Source organism: Chamaea fasciata, unplaced genomic scaffold (assembly GCF_029207755.1).
Source record: "Chamaea fasciata isolate MVZ Bird 193981 ecotype frontalis unplaced genomic scaffold, bChaFas1.0.hap1 SCAF_2, whole genome shotgun sequence".
Lineage (NCBI taxonomy): Eukaryota > Metazoa > Chordata > Aves > Passeriformes > Sylviidae > Chamaea > Chamaea fasciata.
Genome location: NW_027094087.1, coordinates 103,287,302 through 103,308,941, shown reverse-complemented (window position 1 = coordinate 103,308,941; position 21,640 = coordinate 103,287,302).

Below are 21,640 nucleotides of genomic sequence, written 5' to 3'. Positions count from 1 at the left end.
AGCTTCAAAAAGTAGCAAGACAACAGTTAATTACTGAGTTGTCTTTCTAAACACAAAATCATTTTTGCAATATAAAGCATCACAGCATCTTTTTTTTCTTTTTGGAAATTTCTTGAACCTGTGTTAGCCAACCCATGTGAAAAATTGAAATTGTCTTTGTCTATGGTGATACAGACTAAAACCACAATGAGGACATGCACAAAGTCACTGCAAAGCAGAGGTGTGCTCTTCTCATCAGACAGACTCCCAGTAGCTTCTCTCAACTCTGGAGAAATTGATGACATAACCAACAGATCAAATTCTCCAAAAACTGTTCAAGTACACACTTTGGAGACATTCAAATCCCAGACCCACCCAGCAGCTCTTCATGGCCTTGTGCTTAAGAAGACTGCAAGACTTGCTTGAGTGAACATAAAATGCACGTGGGAAAGACTATAGTTTTGCCAATGCAAGAGAGCAGCAAGCACACACATAAACCTAGTTCTTAAACAATCTGCGTAAATAAAGAGAAGCTAGTGGCATAAACCATGCAAAATACAAAATGTCACTGGGATCAATAGAATTAAATGATAAGCTGCTTTGCTTTTTGGACCAGTTGGATTTCTCATACCTCCTACCTGCCTTCTTTATGTATTTCAGAACATATCTGGTGCAGAAAAGCTCCCTGAACTCGCTCTCTAAGAGCCCACCTGCATCTTTATTTACATGTTAAAAAACTTCTACAGGCATGCAGGCAAGAAATTATTTACCCCTTAAGAAAATTTAATTTTAACATTGATAATGCCTAAGACTGCTGAATTTCTCTGGTGTTTTTATCATCTCTCTTTTACTGAGAGTATTATTTTCATATTGTCCAGTTAGATTCCAATCTGGAATAAGTAGAATTAACCAAGGGGTCAAAGATGACCCACTTTTACATGGCCATTTAGTAGCCAGAACAACTTAGTCCTTTGTTCAGTTAAAATCTGTGAGCAGGCAGGTAACTGGAAACCTCAGCACCTGTAAGGGAATTAGGGTCTTGGTATGAACATTTGCCAGAACCCTGCACTGGGTACATAATGCCTGTGGTGTCCTGGCCCAGAGAGCACCACCCAGCACCGCTGCCCCTGGCTTGCTCCCTGGGAGCCCCAGATACATCATAGAATCAGTTTTTATTGGGCCATTACTGGGACAAAGGAGACGGATAATTAAAACTGAGTAAACAATCTTGCCTTAATAATTTTTCTTGGATTTTTGTGTTGCAGTTTGTATAAAATCAATGTTTCTGACTCACAAACCACAGAAACTTTGAGAGGGAAAAGCAACAATATCAGGTTTTGCTGCAGAGTGATTCCCTTAAACAGAGGAATTGATGTAGAGAATATTTGCAAAAGCAAAGCTTTTTGGTGTCTCCTACCCTCAGAAATTTCAAACACTGATTTTTGACCACTGGATTCAGTGCCAGTACTTAAAAATTGGCCTCCCCTGGGTTTGTGTCTTAGCTATGATGGGAGGGAAGTGTCTGTGTACCCTAATGCCAGAGTGTTCATGGAAGAGCCTTTGCTGCTCCTTGTATGGAACTTGTCTTTATATGTTAATTCAGTGCAGCCAGGGCGATAAATAAGAGACCTTTCTATGACTAGTAACCAGATAATTAAGTCACCAAAAAATAAAATTCTCCCTGAGTTTGAGTTTTCTTAGCACTTAGTTAAAAATAGAAATTCACTCCTACAGAAATTTGTAGCCAAACTTGATATGGAGATTTGAAAAGATGCATTTTTGTTACATTTACAGATCTTGTTCTTTCTGGAGCTTTATGTTACATGCACTTGTTTTCAGGGATCAAAGGTTTTGCATGTAGTATTTCACTCAATTAACATTTATTCACAGCGAAAATTTCAGACCTTTAAAACACCAGAGCTATAGTCTCCTTAACAAAGCTTGTTTTATTTCACTGCAGAATATGTAGTAGGTCTATAAATTAACTGCAGGGGATTCAGCATAATGAACTCCTTTGTATGGATGTGAGAGGAGGGGAAAAGGAATGCTAAACTTAATCCAAGAAAACACAGTTATTAGTGTTTTCTAGACACTTTGACTTTGTAGAATTCACAGTATATTTTTTTTTTTACCAAAAATAAACCTATATTGAAGTTAATATAACCCCTATTTCTCAAAGTTCAGAAGCACTCATTGAGAATGGGGATAGTACAATTGAAACAGGAACAATAATAATAACTGATAACAGTTATTTGGAGAAAATTTACACAGAAAATTATAGTCCCAAAGTACCTCTTACAAGATGACAGAAAAATCAGCACAGAACAGGAAAATCTAGTATAGGGTGATGTTTCATACAAATTTCTGCTCTTCACAGTACTAATATTTGTCGATAACCCCACTGTATTTTCCTACCTGGCATTATATGCTCTCAAGGGTAGATTCAAGTAGTGAATCAAAGGCACACTGGGAACACATGGTGTGAGAAAGGGATAACGCTCTTTACTGAAGCTTTCCTAAACTTCAAAAAGGATCTGGTTTTATTTTTAATAATTTATCACTTCCTAGTATATGTGCATTCCAGTGGGTAACTTTGGAAGGACTGTTACTCACACTGTTCAGATAGTTCTTGTACTTGGGAATATACATGTAGTATTGTACCTTGTCGCTACCATAATCTACATTTTCAGCCATTCTTGTCTATTGCCCAAGGAAAAAAATGTTTTTCACCAAGTTTTTTGCCAGCAAAAGCTGGTAGTCACTGCATTTAGTGTTTCTCACCCTAGTTAGATGACCAGCAGAGTTCAGCAGTCTTCCTAAGGGAATCATCTAGAAATATCAAAGATTGCACTCAGCAAATCTAAGAGCTGGGAAGTTGAAGAAAGGATTCACTCTCTTTGTAACCAAAAATACCATGGCTTGTCAAATGGTTTATCTGGTTCAGAGGTGTTAGATTTTTTTAGATTATGAACTCCACAATTTCTTCAATTGCAGAGCTGTCCTCTGTAATTTGCTTTAAATTAAAGCTGGTGCCCCCATGGAGCCGATGTTGGGTCTCTGTCCGAGGACACCATCTGTGTGTCCAGCATTAATGGACAGACCTACGTTACTCTCTAATAGCAAAAAAACCTTTCATGTCTAAAGAAAAACTAATAGCTTTTTTTTTCTATTGAAACTGTTAAGGCATGCAGGAGAGAAAACACTTGCCAGTGAGATAACAGAGAGTAAATGCAGGGAAAAAGAATTTAGCAGTATCCTTATTGCCATGGTATTTTGTCCTGCCTTTTCCATAGGACAACGATTGGAACCCGTGAGGCAGACCTATGGCTGAGTGGCACAGAACCACACCAGAGCAACCCCTATGAGAGTGTCTTGGTGCTTCCTTTACCATTCAAACATACAAAAAACCTCACAGCAAGGTCCTAACTTGCATCTAAAATGTGCAAAACTGCACCTAACCAGCAGTCCTACAGCAGCTACAGGTACCTACAAGTGCACTTGTAGCAAGGATTTACAATTTATCTTCTTTTCCAGAAACAGCTTTAAAGAACACCAGCTGAGGAAGAGTCACTGGTTCATAAGAAACACAACTTTGGGGTTTATACTAGGTCCTTTAAAATGTGATTGGCAATATACTTTGAGGAGAAGGACAGAGCAAGTTTGGCATTAGTAGGAGAGGAGTGTCTGTGAAAGATTTTTTTTTTCTTTCCTTCCCTTGCTAGGGAGTCTTCCAGGGGAAAACTCAAAACTTTATTTCAGATTGAATAACCATAACCACACCCTGATATACCTTTACCTTTGGAGAATATAATCTCAGTACCTTTTGGTTTGCAAAACTGAAATTTGCAGCGGTCTTGTGAGGAAAAAGCTGAAAAGGAGTTGACCTTGCTACATGAAGTTTATCCTGCAGCAGGAGAAGTTCTCATATCCTTGGATAAATGGAATAAGATCTACCATTTAAGGAGCAGGATTCTGTCACCTTTCTCTGAAAAATTTCACATGGAGGTAGAAATGCACTTTTTGTTCATTTTGCATAGCAGATTTGTTTTCCATGCACTCAAATCTTCAAGAAGAAACCGCTCTTTTTGTTTGAAAAACACCATAATCTCACAGGAAGTTGTTCCCATCTCTGCTGATACTTGACACCCTATCTAGCAGGCTGAAAGATTGGATAAGCAGGCATCCCAGGACTTTGACAGCTCTGCCATATAGATTGTCCTGAAACTCGGGGGTTTTTTTTATTTCACTGCAACCCATGAGGTGAGAACTAAAGCTTCCAGGAAGCACCATGGTTTTTATAGAAACATCAAAACATTATTTGAGAATCCACCAATTTCACTGGATTCCTTAAATAAAACAGCATAAAAGTTCAGCTCCTGTAACAACTGGGAAGAGGAGCTGTCATGCTTGTCATTGTGGAACTTTCTGAATGTTAAAAATCTTTCAGAGTATAATTCCTGCTCCCGAGCTGCACTTTCCAGAGGAACCTGTGTGCCAAGAGACAAGTTAATAAAAAAAATCTGAGTCCAAATACACACTTTGTAATGAATCATCAGCCATTTTCCTCTCAAAAACCAACCAACTAAACAATATTAGGGAAGCACAAGTGCATTTTCTGATTGCCTCCTCTTCCAGATCTTGGCAGTAGAAAATGTGTTGAGAAGAGCCGCTGTTCCAATAGCAACTCTGCCCTTAGAGAACAGTGATGCATCACTTTGTTCCTGTGCATTGATCAATCTCCTTTTTACCCCATTATATTTCCTTGTATCTCATGCACCAAATGCTAGAAGTTTTATAATTCACTATCATATCAAGCGCTTTTCTGAAATCAATAAACATTACATGCACTAAAATAATTTTATATAACACACAGGCAATTGCAGTGGGTTTGGTTATCACATTTGTCTGACCTGATATGTTTTATTAACCTACAGTTCTTACTGTTCATTGGGCTTTTTCACTCTGTAGATTTACACAAGAATTGGTGGGTATTTTAGTTTTTATTTAAGACCATGTAAAGTTTAAACAAATTATTGTAGTTTCTCCATTTTTTTTGTTAAAAACATTTTCCTGCACTTGTTCAATCAATAAGCTTTTATTATTCCCATTTGCATATTCTCCTTTTATTTGGTACTGACTTGAAAGTGCACAGAAAGGAAACTGAACTAGTTTATATAGCTCAAGTTAAACATCATATTTAACCTTTTTCTGACATCCTGGACCTGTTGCTGATACTGTTTTTTGCTGGATTCTGGGGTTTCTCTTCCCTGTAAACAGCAATACATACTTTGCTTGATTTTCTGTAATAGTGTGCACACTGTAGCTTGTACGCTGGTCTAGATGAGAAAATAGGCAAATACAGTGTTATGTCTATGTACACTGACATAGCAAATTAGGCCTAACCTAAACAGAAAACTTGTCAGGGTTATAATAGCACTAGTTTTGGGTTAGAGATAAGCTTTTCTACTAGGTATTGTACAGGAGTTCTTGCATCATGACTCTAATTTCCAGTTTCTCTTAAAAAGGTGGAGTCACATCAGGATGCAATTGTGGTTTTTCAAGCCCGTGCCTGTAGTGGAGCTCAATACCGATGCCAAACAAGAATCTATTTTAATTTGTCTTTAAGTACACAGTACAATGGAGAATTAAATGCATCATGTTCATGTGTCATATCCATGCACCTGATCCTGGTAAATGCAGTAGGCTCCATTCAGGCTTCTTCAAGTAGCCTTGAAGGCCTGCTGCCAACAGCTGGTGACTTCTCCAGAAGCACCATTTGGCAAGATATCCTGTGTCTCTATGCAGAGCCTCCTTAAAGGTGATGACTGAAAAATACTGTAATTTAGCAAGATAAGCAAATAAATAGTTTTTTCAACTGTTCTACCTACAAAACATAACATGCATCTTATTATGAAAATTATTATGCAAATTATTTTCATGATCTGTGGGAAAGCATAGCACGACTTCATGGGTGGGAAGAAAACTTTTGCTCTGGTGTTTGCTTGCAGATGAGTGCTTTGAGATAACAGGAGTAATAAAATGCTCTTCTTAGGTGAAAAATGGATTCTGTGCAGATTCCTGTCAACCTGGAAGTTTTACTTTCTCTGTGTTGCAACATTACTCAAGCCTGCAAGTTTGTTGTAGGATGGATTAGCTTTGAAAGATAAGATAAGGATATCAACGTGGACGTGGATAAGAATGGAATTACTCATGATCCAAAGTCATCTTTACACTTCATTAAGCAACTGAATGCTAAACAAGAGGTTGTCACACTCGAATGAACAACAACATTACCACATTTGTGTAGTTCAATGCCCTTCTTCTCAGCTGAAGCTTGGAGTGCTGTGTGATGGACACACTGAAAAGCACAATGAAGAGCACAGATAATTTTTATCTTTAATGTTGCTGAATGCTTGACTTTAGAAGCCATTTCCAGTTGTGCTCAGCAGATGTTTGCCAGCTCTTAACCACTTGACGAGTATTGACTTCTGGAAGTTTGATCTTACACATGTGTAATGAATGGGAATTAAATACAAGATGACTTTTCTAAGTGAGAGGAAAGGAAAAGAGGGTCCATCAAGTGCACTCATGGCTGAACCTGCATCATAATCAAGCCCAGATATCTCTACCCTATACCTCAAAGGGACTCTGTCTTGTGTGTGCTACAGCTGCTGCCCGTGGTAGAGCACAACTATTGAGTCTCACATTTGCAGATAAAGTAAAGTGTCAAATTTGAGCTGGACTTCTTTCTGCAGAAACACCTTCACCCCACACACACTCCCCTCTTGTGGATATCATCTTTACTTCCAAATTCTCTACCCTCCTCTCCAAGGTCAGGGGTTCAGGGAATGGGGGCTGGAATCAGTCCAGAGACACCTTGTCTCTGTCACTGCTTCCTTCTCACACTCTTCCTCTGCTCCAGTCTGGGGTCACTCCCACAGGAAACAATCCTCCATGAATTTCTCTGATTTGAGTCTTTTTCATCGGGTGCAGTTCCTCACCAACTCCTCCAGCATGGGTCCCTTCCACAGAGTTCAGTCCATCAGGAGCAGGCTGCTCCATTGTGGATCCCCCAAGGGGTCGCAAATCCTGCCAGCAAACCTGCTCCAGCGCAGGTTTTGCTCTCCACAGGATCTGCCAGGAGCCTGCTCCAGCTTCCCACAGGGTCACAGCCTTCTTTGGGTGTCCACCTGCTCTGGCATGGGATCCTGCAGGTAGATCTCTGCTCCATCATCGTGTTCCATGGGCTAAAGGGGGATAGCTGATCCACTGTGGTCTGCCGGGGAATCTCTGCCTGGAGCACCTCCTTTCCCTTCTTCACTGACCTTGGTGTGTGTGCAGGGCTGTTTCTCTCGTGTTATCCTTCCTCCATCTGCAATTGCTGTTGTCCCCTGAGTGTCGCCCTGATCTTTTTCAGCCTTCTGATGTTTGCATTTTTGTAGTGGAGCTTCTCACTGATTGTAATATAAACAAAGTGATTGTTTTCAGATTCCTCTCTGGAGGAGGGACAACTGATGGACTTCTAGTTCGACCAGTGGGGTCAGAGAGGTGGCAACCTCATTCTCCAATCCCTGGTCGTTGTCCAGAATCTATATAAATCGAGGTAGAGAAATAAACGCCCTCTTTTTGCTCTGACAACGTGACTGTGTGAGTGTTGTTCTTTTCGTGTCCATCTAGTGACACCAGAGCAGGTTTTTCCCCCTGTTCTTACAAATGTCACCTCAGTGACACTCCCAGTGCTGCTGATGGGCTCATCCTGGAGCCGGCTGGCCCTGGCTCAGCTGGACATGGGGGAAGCTTCTCGTAGCTTTTTATATCGGAAGCTCACAGCAGCTCTCCCACTACAGAATCCTTGCCATGCAGACCCAATACACTGGCCATATAAATGATATCACAGAGGCTTCTTTTTCTTTTAGTAAAATACAGACATTCCACTCAATCTTTATGGCTTGATGTAGGTTCACACAGAGACAAAGACAAATGTGAGGCATGTCTGTATAAGGATGTGCGTTTCCAGTGTGTGGGGGCATAGTGCACTTAAAACATTCGGCTCAATACAGCTCTGTATTCTGCCTTGCCACACTGAACAAATCAAAGGTAGCTCCTAAGAATAGCAATCATGATATATAAAAACAGATTAATACCTCTCTTGGGAAACTATTTCAAGGAAGCTAAGGAGCTGAGACAGTTCTGAGAAAGAGTCTACATTCTGACTCCAGTCAAAAGTCACTCAGCTGTCTTGCTGATGCTAAGGCTTAAGAATCGAAGGGCACCCAGCAGTTAATGACTTTGGATAAGCCAGTCCTGAGTTGTCATGGTGTGCTGTCTGCAATGGATGGACTTTGTAATGCCACCTAAATTTGAACCTCAGGTCCAGCAAATGGAAAGTACAGTTGATGTCTGTATCAGGCTCACACCTTGCCACAAGCATTTCAGCTGCAGCAAGGGGCTGCCCAATGTTCCCCAATCCCTTTCCCGGGTATGTTTCCTTGCCCAGCTGAGGCATTAACCCAGCCCCAGGCTATGCCACCTTAGGGAGTGGAGAAACGGAGAAGTGGTCCTACTTCCTGCTCGTTATCAAAAACAATGGAGAGAAGTTACAGATCCTCTCTAGAGCTGCAAAGGAACCAGAGGGGTTGTAGGGCCACTCCTTTCAGCATGAGACTTGTTCAGCCACGTTATAGGATCTCATCTACTGTAAATACAGCAATAGCTCTCTGATTCTCCATTGCTGACATTGAGTTCATTGAAATCAGCAAACTGTAAAGCAGATTTAGGAATGTGACACCAGCTACTACTTTCAAAGGACAGTCAGAATTACTTCAACTGAAAAATGGCATGGTCTTCTCCACCAGCTACCACCTAAATTTCCTTTTCTTGAGAAGATTACAGGTGTCTTATGATAAATCCTTTTGGGAGACACTACATCTCAATACAAGGCAGCATCAGCACCAGTCCTTTATGAATCAAGGTTTTCACTGAACTGATTAGAAAACCTTTATTGCACAGTAGAGCAATCAAGACAAGTACACACCCATTTTAAAAACAAAAATAAACAACCTTTGTAATCTTATGACTGTAAACACTTGTTTTATTGAGTGACTTACCTTCCCCCTATGGAGCAAAGCAGCTATTGCATCAAAGAGTCAGTCATTTAGTCAGAACAGCAAACACTGGCATTACCACGAGAAAGAAGAGTATTATAACCTTTAAAGCAGCCTGATATAACTACACCTCCTGCTACCTTTCCAACTGGCATTGTAGCACAAGGGGAGGTTAGCCACCACTCTCTGAAAGTACAGAGGGCACATCCAGCTGGTACAGAGCTTGGACTAGCGTTACTTCATAAGAGGAAGACAGAGATTACCCCAAACAAATAAGAGAACTAAAACCAAAGCATCTCCATGTTATTTTCAAATATGATGTTGCATTACAAATAACGTGAATGTAATTGCAAATAAAAGCAGGTTGGGTGAGGCAGGGAACATCTTGCCAACTGATATTTGCAGGACTTGGCTTGAAAGTAGCCCAGAGTGGTCCAGCTCTGGTGTCATGACACCAGAGCAGATTTACTTCAAGCTCCCTTCTTTGTTAATGGAGGCACTTAGAACCAGCTACAATCGTTTTGCTTAGCTTTAATCATTAATCAAAGGCAAGTAAAATGCAGTGAAGGAAAGCAAATGTACATTTCATTGCACAAATAAAAGCAGGTATTTGAAAAACAAGACAGGTTACCATGGCTAATTTGGGGGAAAGGAGGTGATGAAGAGGGAGGAGAGGATCTTAGAAGGCAAAACTTTGCTTCATTGGGGAATTTCATTCACTGCAGAGATTCCTGAGTTTTTACTTCACCTGAGCAAAAAATGTCATCGTGTCTGCTGAAGGTGGCTTGACTTGTTGCAGTATGGGATTAGGCTGTTTGAGCTGTGAGATTTTAGTCACCCAAGTGCTGGAAACGTTTCTGAAACTGCCTCCCCAAGTCTCTTCCCTTTAGCAGCACTAATTCTACTGCGTCACTGCAGTCTAGCTTCCTCAGCAATATACTGCTGCAAGCCTGTCTTATTTGCAAGGAGCACATCAGCACTGAAGGCAAACCTCGCTGGCAAGGCTGACAGTGTGGTCCTCTGGAAAAAGAAGGATCTGATGAGGGAGAGAGTCCAGGCTGACCTGCCTTTCACATTCTTACTTTGCAAGTGTTTTCATAACCATCAGTCCTAAAAACTGAAAGTGAGATCCAAAAGAAGAATTAGGAAGGGGGAGAGAAAACAGGTTTCACTGATTGCTAGATTTGTAGATTATGGCTATTGGTAAAAACGACAGCACCTCTAGTCGATGGGGTACAGGCTCAAAGGCTATTAATGCACTACAAGTAAAATGATTTGGGGATCTGAAAAGAGAAAAATCACAGTGTGAGATTTAAATCCTACTTTGTATTTTGAAAGCCGTCGTTTCAAGAGGGAGAAGTCCAACGCCCCATTCACATGCTAATTCACTTGTTTCAACAAACTGGTATTCTCCTTCACCTCTTCACATTAGCATGAAATGAGAAGCTTGAATCTGCATTTTTCAAAAGACAACCAGGTTTCAAAATTTCCAAAATGCAACTATTCAAAGATGGTTCATACATGCTAAATGCCAGAGTATTGTAAATGCAATACTCATTTGCCTCCTGCATCCAGAATGTAATTTCCATTTTTATTTTAATCGCTAGTGATCCATTGTTCCAAGTTTCTTTAAATAAATGTCCCCCACTGCTGCCCATAGCTTCTGCAGAAACAATTTTGAATATTTTGCAGGCAAAAATAGCAGATGTGTTGAAATTTATGCCATTCCTCTCCAGAGTAGATGACTGATGAAATGCATATATCCAGGCCTGTGGAAATATGAGCCAGAAATAAATAGCAAATGAGATTATCCTTAAATTGATTTCTCTTCAGTACATTCTGATTAACCAGCAAATCAAAGATTTTTTTTTTTTCCAGCTGCTCCACAAAGATCACATTTTTCATTCTCTGCATGTGTAGCTTCTGGTATGTAAGTGCTTCTTTCAGTTATCTGAGGGCTTTTCTGCTCTGCTGTCCAAATAGATTGGTCTTCTTCCTTGGTCTGAATTTTCAAACGGTAGATTCTAATATTGTCTTTGTTCTCCTCAAAAGATTCTACCACAAAATTTGTTCAGATCTGTTACAGCCTGTTACAAAACCAGCAGTCTTGCTGTAAGCATTCTGGTGCACTTGGTCCTTCTCAAAGTGTTAACACATCCCACAGGACAATATGTCTGAGCCAGTGGGACATTTTCTATCACTAGACTATTTCAGAAATCAAACCCAGTGTGTTTATCTGATAGACCAGCTGTGATACAGTCAGCAGTTACTTCAAGTACTCTGCTGCTGCTGTCATGATGAGCTGTCCAGCCTGAACTTCATAATGTCCCAAAATACCCAGAGCCAGTGTTCTAATCTGCCCTAATAATAATTTACCCCCCCATGTTAATGGCAAGTATGACACCAGTCTATGTGTCACACGAAGAGCAATATTATGCCTTTACCTTTGCTCTGGTGCAAATGTGCAGCTAACTTTCAGATGCTAAACAGCAGCCCAGATGTTCAGCTGCCTGTGACCCAAGGTTTGCCTTTGCTGTAGCATAGTTGTGATGCCTTGGTTGAGTCTTGCTTAGAACATTCTTGTCTAGCTGCAAGAAAGAGTGTCAGCTAATGCCATGTGAAAGTTACTTCAAAGGGAGAAGTGAAACTGTAAAGCAGTAACAGTCAGCTGGAAAATACTGAGGAGGGGCAAAATTGCAACACCCTCAAAAAGAAGACAGACACTCAGCACACAGCAGCTTGGCCAGACAAGGGATCATGGTCCTCTCCAGAGTCATAGAAATGAACACTTCCTCCCAACCAACGGCTGCCTGCCTGCACGGTAATACTTATAATAATTAGCCAAAGTAGCCTGTATTTCAGAACTTAGGTCACAATCAATACTTGAGTACTACTTAGCTGAATAGCCTCTTAGTTGTACCTGTGTAATGTATATCTTAGTTGATACAAATACTTGCTGTGTGTTTCTAAACCTTGCCATCTTTTAGCATAGGAGAAGGTGCCCAAGGGGAGATGACCCATTGAGGAAAGGCTGCAGGCGTGAGCACTAGTCCTGGCTCTCTCTCTCTCTCCTCTCCCTCTGTCCCTGCTTCACTTCTTCTTGCCACACAGTCACACTGCATGGCCTAAAATTACCAGATACCACCAACTAAAACAGAGCTGGATAGCATGCATCACTAGATAATATTGCTGTCTAACAGAAGGGGTTGCTGTGAAGACCTTTTTTCCATGACCAAGTGGTATCAACAGGCCCTCTCTATCCGTATTTAAAGAGAGATTAAACTAGGGCATTAACATTCTGACAGGGCTTCTTTAATCAGAAGAAAGAAAGAATCAGTTTTCACTAGAGGGCACACAGAGCTTGGATTTTATACATCCTGTTCCAAACCAGAATGATAAGGTGAAAGGTGAAAACCAACAAGGTTGAAAACAGCTACACTGTGTGACTGAATTCTCCTAAAGCCAAATTGCAGCAGCATGCCTTTAAAATGCTTCAACCCCTTGGCATCATTGGCTATAGGGTAGGGTAGGGGGTTATGTTTCTTCTCTGTATGAAATAGAATTTTTCCTGTGTCCGTCAACACTGGGAAGAACAAATCCCTGGAACTGTCCTGAGTGGTACTTCATAGAGAGGCAAGGAGAAAGGAGGGAAGAAAAGGATCACAAAGCAGGCATGTTCTTAGTGATCAGTGCTAAAATTCTCCACAAGCTTTAAATTAAAAAGAAACAACAAATAACTCATAGTATAGAGATCACTGACAGATAAATTCAAGAACTCCTCCTACATGAAGACTGAGAGAAATTTCCCATTAAGTATCAGGAACAGTATCTCCACATAAATTTGGCCACTGAAGTTGCGCCATAGGGCTGTGTCTGTACAGTGCAGGGGTTTGCTTTGAGGACTTGGTATTTCCAATTGTTCACATTTTGGACTAGCTTGAAGCTGGTCCCGTGGGCAGGAATGGCCTGCTGGCAGCTGGGGAGTTCTAGGTGCTGGAGCACATCTCTCCCTGTAGTTTCCCACAGTAGGAATCCTGCTGGAGTGCTTGGAGGTCAGCCCCCCTGGGGCAGCCCAAGGCATAATTAGAAACACGATTAGGAGGTTTGCTTCACGGCCACTAATCCAATTTCAACCATTACTGTAGACACAATCAGAGAGACAAGCTGTAAAAATGCATCCCTGAGGAGTTGTTTGCTTTGTGCCAGGCGGGGAGTGGACTTCAACATAAGCTGGAGAACGAGCCCAAGGTCCCGGGCCACGGTGTCTTCATGTCTCCACGTGGAGGGCAGGGTTCAAGAGCTGAATGTGTATACAGCCTCACATACCATTAACTTTCTTGTGCTGACAAGGATGGAGTTCAAAGCAAAACGTACACTAGGAGTAAATTCACTGAATTTGTGATTGTTGCAACACAGGAGCAGGGTGCACTGAAGGAGATGGAGTGTCCACCTGGCAGGACTAATAGAGTAGGATCTAAGCAAGAATTGAGAATGGCATGAATCACCTGCTTTGATTTACATTTTTTGTCTACAGAGATGGTTAAAAGGCAAACAAGCCTTGATTCTTACTGTTTATAGTATTGGTGATAGCAATCTTAAGTCCTATTGGGGAGTGCAGGTGAAAAGATGGAAGTGGTAAAAGTATTCTGTAAAAATTGTTCTTTCAAATCAGTACCCAGGAGGGGCTGCACCATGCATTATTTCCTCCCAGATAAATCCCAGATCCCCCTAACCTTCCAGATGTATGACTGCTGCTGGAGCAGCAGCCAGGGTTGTATCACTGCCTGCAGAAACAACACGTCCTCCAATATCAAAGACGTCAATATTACTTAACTGAAGGCAAAGAAATCAAGCTTTGTGTGCTAATAACTAACTGTAAGCCTGCCAGTGAGGGCAGGAAGCTGCAATAAAAATATGATACACACAGAGCCAGCCTGCACACGGAAGAATTGTGTGTCCTGTTGATCCCTTTTTCGGGCTTACCTAGAACAGAGGCCAGACAAAATTTAGAGAATAAAAAGTGGATATATTAAAGGAAGGGCCTTCAAGTACATTAAGGGCAGACAAAGCCTCCCCAAGGGGCTACACCCAAAATGGACGACTGGTCACGAGTTTTCACACTTTTATAAGTTTTGTCCATTTGTATATCGGGGATTAATCTTCCAATTACAGCTTCAGGTCGTGGAGTCATACATCCCCAGTTTGCTCTCCCCCTTTGTTTATACATTTCGGGGCTTGAGACAGGAAGGTGTCCTTGATTTCCAGGCCTAGAGACGAATTGTTTTGTCTGACCAAAATGTGAAGACAGTGGGTAGCGCTCTATATGGAGCTTAGAGTTATACCCTAAAGAATTACAGAGTTGCAAATATACGAGAAGCACTCAAGCTGAAAAGCTGCGGCGCCGCGGTGGGGAGGGCTCTGGGCGCCGGCAGCGCGGTGAGCTGTCTCAGTGTGCCATCTAGTGACTGCGGGCTGGGCACCGGGCGGGCAGCGCCTGCGGGCGCGGATCCCTCGCCTCTCCGCTTGGCAGGACAGCTGTGCGCCCCAGATGTCGGGCCGAATGCTTCAGCCGGCAGTGGCGGGTGATCCGGTCATTGGAGAAGGTAAGAGAGGATGGGCTCAGCATATAGAGACCTTAACCTTAGGTGGAGTCCCTGGGCAGTCCACAGGGAGATTCGCTCTGTGATCTGTGACATAACTTACGCTGTGGCTGCTGCAGTGAATTCCTCATCTGGGAAGAAATGTGGAAACAAAGTGGAGGGGCGGAAGGGACGGGGTGGAGGTGTGACACAATTATTTAATTACGTTTCTTTTTTGTTTTTCTAACAGGGGCAGGAAATACAGTGATTTTGACTTCATTAGCAGAATTAAGTTTCTTCTCACGGTATGGTACTGAAACCCCTGGAGAGACTGTGGAATAGAAAGAAATTAAATGGGGGTGAACTGGCACAAACAAATTCAGCCTCTTTTGCTAGCCTGGTGACAGTGTTCTGGAATCTCAGAGGCTAATGATACTAATCATCTCTCGCTGCAATTTTTTTTAGTGCAACACGATTGCAGGGGTTTCTTCATCCAGCTTCAGGTGGCAGAAGAGCACAGAAAGAAGATAAGAAAACTTAAAGTAATTAATCATGTGATTTTAAAGAAAAAATAACAGCAAGCTGACAGTTACACTTGTCTCACCTCTCTTTGGGAGAGAGTTTCAACAGGATTCAACTAACACGGAGGAAAAGTACTGATAGCAAGTGTCATCCCAGCTACAACTGTTTACAGAGAGGATTTTCTGTAGTGTCAAGGAAATCTGTTTAGTCTGTTAGTAGAAATCCTGCTTGAGGATGGGATAAGGTCAGTAATATTAGCCAAATCCTATTAAACTAATAAAGGATTCAGATCACTTCCACAAAAAAAGCCATTCAAAGAGAGGGTTTAAGTGTAGAAAATTAAGAATGATAAATCTAAATTAATTCCTTTTAACCTCTCTCCATTTATCAGCATTCTTTTCCTTCAGGGAGAGACAGACTAAAGTTGATGATGGGTTGCTGGCAAAAGACTAGCATTGTCTCTTTTTTAATGCTACAAAAGCAATTCAAAATCCCACTAAAATCAGTACAAGAACAATTTTAATTCGTTCTCTTGCAATGGATTCATGAATGCAGCTTTGCTGAAGAAGCTGTACAACACAACACAAGTGAGGCTCACCTGAGAACTGGTTCCTTGTGGCTGCTGCTGGTTGCTGCCTTGCAATGTGACAAGCCACTTTGGCTGTTCAGGATCTGGGCAAAACACACACCTCCCTGTGGCCTTCCAAGGGATGCTGTCTGCTGGGCCAGCACTAAACAACAGGGCAATTTATATTAAAAGCAGAGAATGGCTTGAGACTACTATCAGCTTCCAGAAGCCATCTGGTTTTCTGACACGTAATTATATTGACAGCAAAGACCATCTTAACCTCACAGTTACTCTCCTGGGGGCTCAGAGCTGCCTTGGGCCCCATGCAGGCAGCCAAACAAGGTAGCGCCTCACAAGGGGACTTGGGCAGACATCCCCCATTTCAGTGAGGGCCATCTTCCCCAGGTGGTCTGGGGCAGGAGACTGTGATCCTTGGGCCTGCAATAAGGGAATTTTAAAGGGAGAAAGGAGCATGAAAGAGAAGGTTCCCTAGTAGAAAGCAGCATATAACCAAAAAGATAAGAGACAAAGAAAACGATTGGTTAAGCTTTATCCCCTTAACATCATTCCCAGGCAGGCAACAGGCAGGACTTGGTCTGCCAGATGATCTGAAGGCTTTGATCTTCCTTGCTTGTACAGTGTAGGCTCTTCAGCAACTCCCAAGGCAGCTGGCACTGCAGAAAAAATTATCTCCAAGTTGCCAGGTGTGTCTTTTGTACCACAGTAGCTGCTCAGTAAGAGCCAGGGTGAAGTGGCCAACATTACTTCACCAGAACTTGAAATTCAATGTTTTTTTAAAAGTAGAAGCTAAGGTACGTGGGGAAAACAACTAGCTTCAGGAAAATAAGCAATCACCTCCAATCTAAATCATGAGTGTTAGTGTATTAGTTCCTCTCAGTCAATTGACCATGCTCTCTTTACCACATCAAATACAAGCAGTGTGGGGGAATGCTCAACACAGGAGGGGGAAAAGAAGATGGTCTTACAGCTCTGCATGTTTGACTTAGGAGATATTGCCCATAACCAAAGCAACCAGATCAGAGGTGAACAATTTCTTTTGAAGCACAGAAGCCACAGCAGCTGATGTCATGAACAAAAGTAGGCAGAACAGAAACAGAGCAATATAAAAAGGAATATGAGACTTGCAGCCCAGAATTTCACAAGCAATAGTAGTTCATCAGCAATGAGCTATAAAAAGCAAAACTGACCAAGAAAGGGAGTTATCTGCTTGCATGAAAATGCAAATCCGTGCCACCTCTGTGTGCAGTTCTGACAGTGTGAATGGGCATGGACACAAACCACAAATGCTTCCTCTGTGAAAGAAGAAAAGCAAACTCAATTTACATTCATCAAAAAATGCATTGAGAAGAGAAAGCTGCAAACAATTATGGTACTGGAAATGTTCAAAACACGTTACCTAAGTCAGAGATACTATTCCAGTAAGGGAATTCCCAAGAGCTGACTCACAAGTACCTGGAACACAATTCCTATCTCAGTGCAAACAGTTGCCATAGATATCTGTAGACAAGTGAGAAGACAGAGCTGCCCAGAAAGAACAACATTCCCGTCCCAGAGCTTCTCGAGGCAGCCTCTCAGCCTAAAGAATGCTGCTTGACAAAGCTTTGGGAGATTAGATGCCATCTCAATCTTCCCTACCTTTGATGGCTTTCTTTTTTTGTGGGAGGCTCTGCTTGGAGGTCTTAGGAGTTTAAAGGCAACGCTGTGAGAAACAGCAAAGAAAAGCTCCGCGTGCCAGCTGTAGGCAAGCAGAATTACATACCACACTCTGCCACTGCTCCCCTGGCTGAAACTGGACCTCTGGCAGGCTGTCTGCTCTCATGGAAAGGGCTCTTCTCCTTGTCAGTACCTGTCAAGTCACACCCTGCTTGTCAAAAGCCACAGCACACTCACACCAAGACTAACACCTGGGTGGAGTTGGCTACCAGAGATTAAAGTCACTCCTCTGCTTTTGGAGCCCTGTGGTGACAGGTCACTAATGTGCTGAGTTTTCCTAGTACCATGCTCTAAGATACAAGGGTAGCATCATTTGCCAGAGGAAGTACCTAGTTTATACCACCTACTGTTATCCAATAATACAGAATCACAGTCTATATTGAGTTGAAAGGGACCCACAAAGATCATCAAGTCCAACTCTTAGTTAATTGGCCCATACAAAGTTCAAAGCCACAACCTTGGCATTATTAGCATCATGCTCTGACCAACTGAGCTATGTCAGGGTGTTAGAATTCAGGGCTGTTGAAACTAAGGTAGAAAATTTGTGTTTTCCAACTACATTTGTTTTACTCATGTACATATCAGCTTTCCTAATTAATTGTCCTACCTGGAAATCCTTTCTTATTAAGTACTACAGGGCATTCACACTCCTAGGAATGTCCTGAAGTATCAGAACATGGATGTCCTGAGGGCTTGCATTTGAAATTTTGCAGAACTCAGGTTAAAGTCCTAATCAGTTTATCGTCTTCCTTTAGGGAAAATAGAAACAAGGAATTCTAGGAAAGTCTGCGCTAACAGGAGGAAGAAAGAAGTAAATCACATTTCAAAATAAATACCAACAATCCTGTAAGATAATAGTTTAATTTTTCAAAATTATCATAAAAAGTATAACTCTGTGGAGAAACAATCTAAGTAAATACAAGAACACCTTACACAGCAGGTACCAATCCTGAAAGAAGAGTAATAGAACTCTGGAGAAACCAAGCACACCACTTTCATGCCAAGGAAATTAGCCATTCAACCATTAGCCTTTACATAGGTTTTGATGTTATACCATGTGTTAATTATTTCCAAATCACAAGTGCAAACACTCATCCTGATTGGAAAATTAGCAGATTTCAAACTCAGGTAATTTCACCCTAATGAGGAACTTGTTGAACTGAATTTAACAATTAGTTCACACCCTTTGCTGGCTGGGTATGACAAGGCTACAGGGAGACACTGAAACTCAAAACTCACCTTTTTTCAATAACTGGCAATAAAAGATTAATATAAATTCAAAAACTGTTGCCATGCTGCTTCTAGTCCCTGCTTTGGCTCTTAAGGCAGGAATTTGCCATGGATGATAGATGAGCAGGTGCTGCCTATACTGAACTGTCCCTTTTGCTAGGTACCAAGCCTCAGCAAAATGGATTTCACAGTTTAAGAGAGTTAAACTTCTGATTTATCGGTCAATATGCACAACACGTGGGTAGAGATAACAAGCTGAGGTGCTCACCACCCTTGATAAGGCACCAGAGCAGCCAGGGCTGGCTGGGCTCCTTCAGCCGAGGGAAGGGTTGTCTTCTGTAGCTGCTTGGAGAGGGCTGAGCCTTGACATTGCTCTGCTGCTGTTACTGGGCTACTTGGTTTTGCTTCTGCAGTTTTGAATGTTTTTTGTGTTGTTTTTTTCCTCGCTGAGAACCTTTGAGCTGCTAATTGTGTCAATCCTCTTCCCCTTAGCAGCAACCTTCCCTTTCTCCCTATGGCTCTCCTCGGCAGCACTTTCTCACAGCTTAGCAGTTGTCCAAGATGTCTGCACCAATTTCAGCCTGTGTGGAAACTGTTCCTTAGTTTCCAGATGACATCTGTGATCTGATGCCTGAATCTCTAGAGGGGAGACTGACACTTTTCAGCTGCTAAATTGCATTAAAGAAAACAAAAGTAATTTTATCCTACCACTAGTTCTCTACATATGCTGTGATCCTACCTGGATGAGGGATGTTGGGCAGTTAGGTCTTTAGAGAATGGGTCCTAGGTGTAGTTGCAAAGTGAAAAAACACCAGAAAATGAAAAGGAAATTGTCTTTGGACAATTCCCTCTCCTTAGAACTGACAAAAACTGTCCAAATTATTGTCAAAATTTGTCTGATTTCTCCCACAAAAATGTAAAGGCTGTTGAATTAAATCTTCTAAACATCTTTAGAAATGTTTCTTCTAAACACTGAAAAATCCAGTTTTTCAGTGCACTTTCCACAGCAGGGATTCCTTTTCCTTGTTTGAAATAAAATAAAGGCTATTCTGAGACTTAAGCAGCACACCAACTGCTCAATTATTTCTCAGGAAGTGGCATCAGTATAGGTGTAACAAATTTCTTTTGCATGCAAAGAAATGGCAACAAATAGAGAAATGGGGGGGGGGGGGGAAGAAAGAAAAAATATTCTGCAAAAATAGGTTTTGAGCTCTTTCAATCTAACGCTTTGATTTTCTTTATATTGTCAACCAGCACAATGTAGAGACATAGTCTTCTAGATTTCCCTACTTTGGTTCCCTTTTGCTAAAACAAAGATGAACATGCTGATTCAGACAACTGTTAGAATCACCTAGCTAGCACTTTGTAGGGGATCTAAAGCAGTTAAGAGGTCAGTACATTATCTAACCCTTTTCCCCAAAAAGCTGTGTCTTAAAAATAGTCATCCATTTTACCTGGGAGCCAAGAAGGTGCAAGTAGATTCATGAGCTGTCCTGAAGGAACATGTAAATGGCTGTCAGCAAAAGCAGCAGACTTTTTTTGAAAGGATAAGAAACCAAATGCTTTAAATTATTCAAATTGTTGAATAGGTGGAGTTGTTGCAACAGACGTATTCCAGCACTTGCATTAGGTGTATAGCAAATGCTGTCTTCTCTGTTATCCATGAGTCTTCAGGGCTTCTCTACTGCTTACCTATGCCCTAACTTGTCCAATTTACCATTGATTGTATTCCAACAGAATCACAGGATATGCTGAGGTGGAAGAGACACATCAGGATCATCAACTCCAGCTCCTGGTCCTGGACAGGATATCCCCAAGAATCACACCCTGTGGCTGATAGCATTGTCCAAACACTTCTTCAACTCTATCAGGCTGGTGCTGTAAGCCCTTCTCTGGGGAGCCTATTCCAGTGCCCAACCACCCTTTGGGTGAAGAACCTTTTCTTGATATCCAACCTAAACCTCCCCTGACTCAGCTTCAGGCCATTCTATTGGGTCCTCTCACTGGTCACAACAAAGAAGACATCAGTGTCCCTCCTCTTCCCCTCATGAGGAAGTTATACCTGCAGTGAGGTCCCCCCTCAGTCTTCTCCAGGCTGAACAGACCAAGTGACCGCAGCTGCTCCTCACTCGGCTTCCCCTCAAGGCCCTTCACCACCCCTGGGGCCTCCTTTGGACACTCTCTAACAGCTCAGTAATGTTACCCAAATTCTTCCCCCTGCTCCATTTCTGGGAACCACAGGATCACGACTATCGCTGTGGGTATTTTTTCTGTGGTTTGTCTTCGGAAACAGACATTGCATAGGAAGTCAGCTCTAGCTGTCCTACGTGGACATGGCAGGCATGAGCCTACACCCTTGCACATCCTCCCTGATGGGTACCCACATGGTTTTTTTTCTCAAGCAAGGGAGGACAAGGCAGAGGCAAGTGTGAGGGTGAAGGAGCAGACAGGACGATTGGAGGGTGGAATGTAGGGATAAGAAGCTCTATAGACAACAGAGCACCCTCTTAACTCCTGAAACAAATCCCTTGGGCATTAAGTCATGAGGCCTTTGGTGAGAGGCCAGAGAGATGAGAAACACAAAGGCATGGCAAAGCTTGCCTTTCAAGGAGGTCTGCTGAGAGAACCTCTTCAAGGTTCCAGCCACTGCCCATGCTGCAGACAACAGGAACCCACACGACAGTGTTCTGAAACAGGAGGGACTCAGCTAATGCTGCTTTAAAATTAACAGCTTAGAGGACGGGTGGAAAAGAAGATCGTGGTGCAGCTTCTGTTTACCAACCCACTCCTGCAGCATTACAAGGTGTTAGAGATTTCCCCCCCTTGTGTGTGGGCTATATACCCCTACCTGACACTCCAGGAGATTTCATGGCCAGCGTTCACCCTCCTGCCTGCAATTTTAGCACATGGACACCCAAAGCACA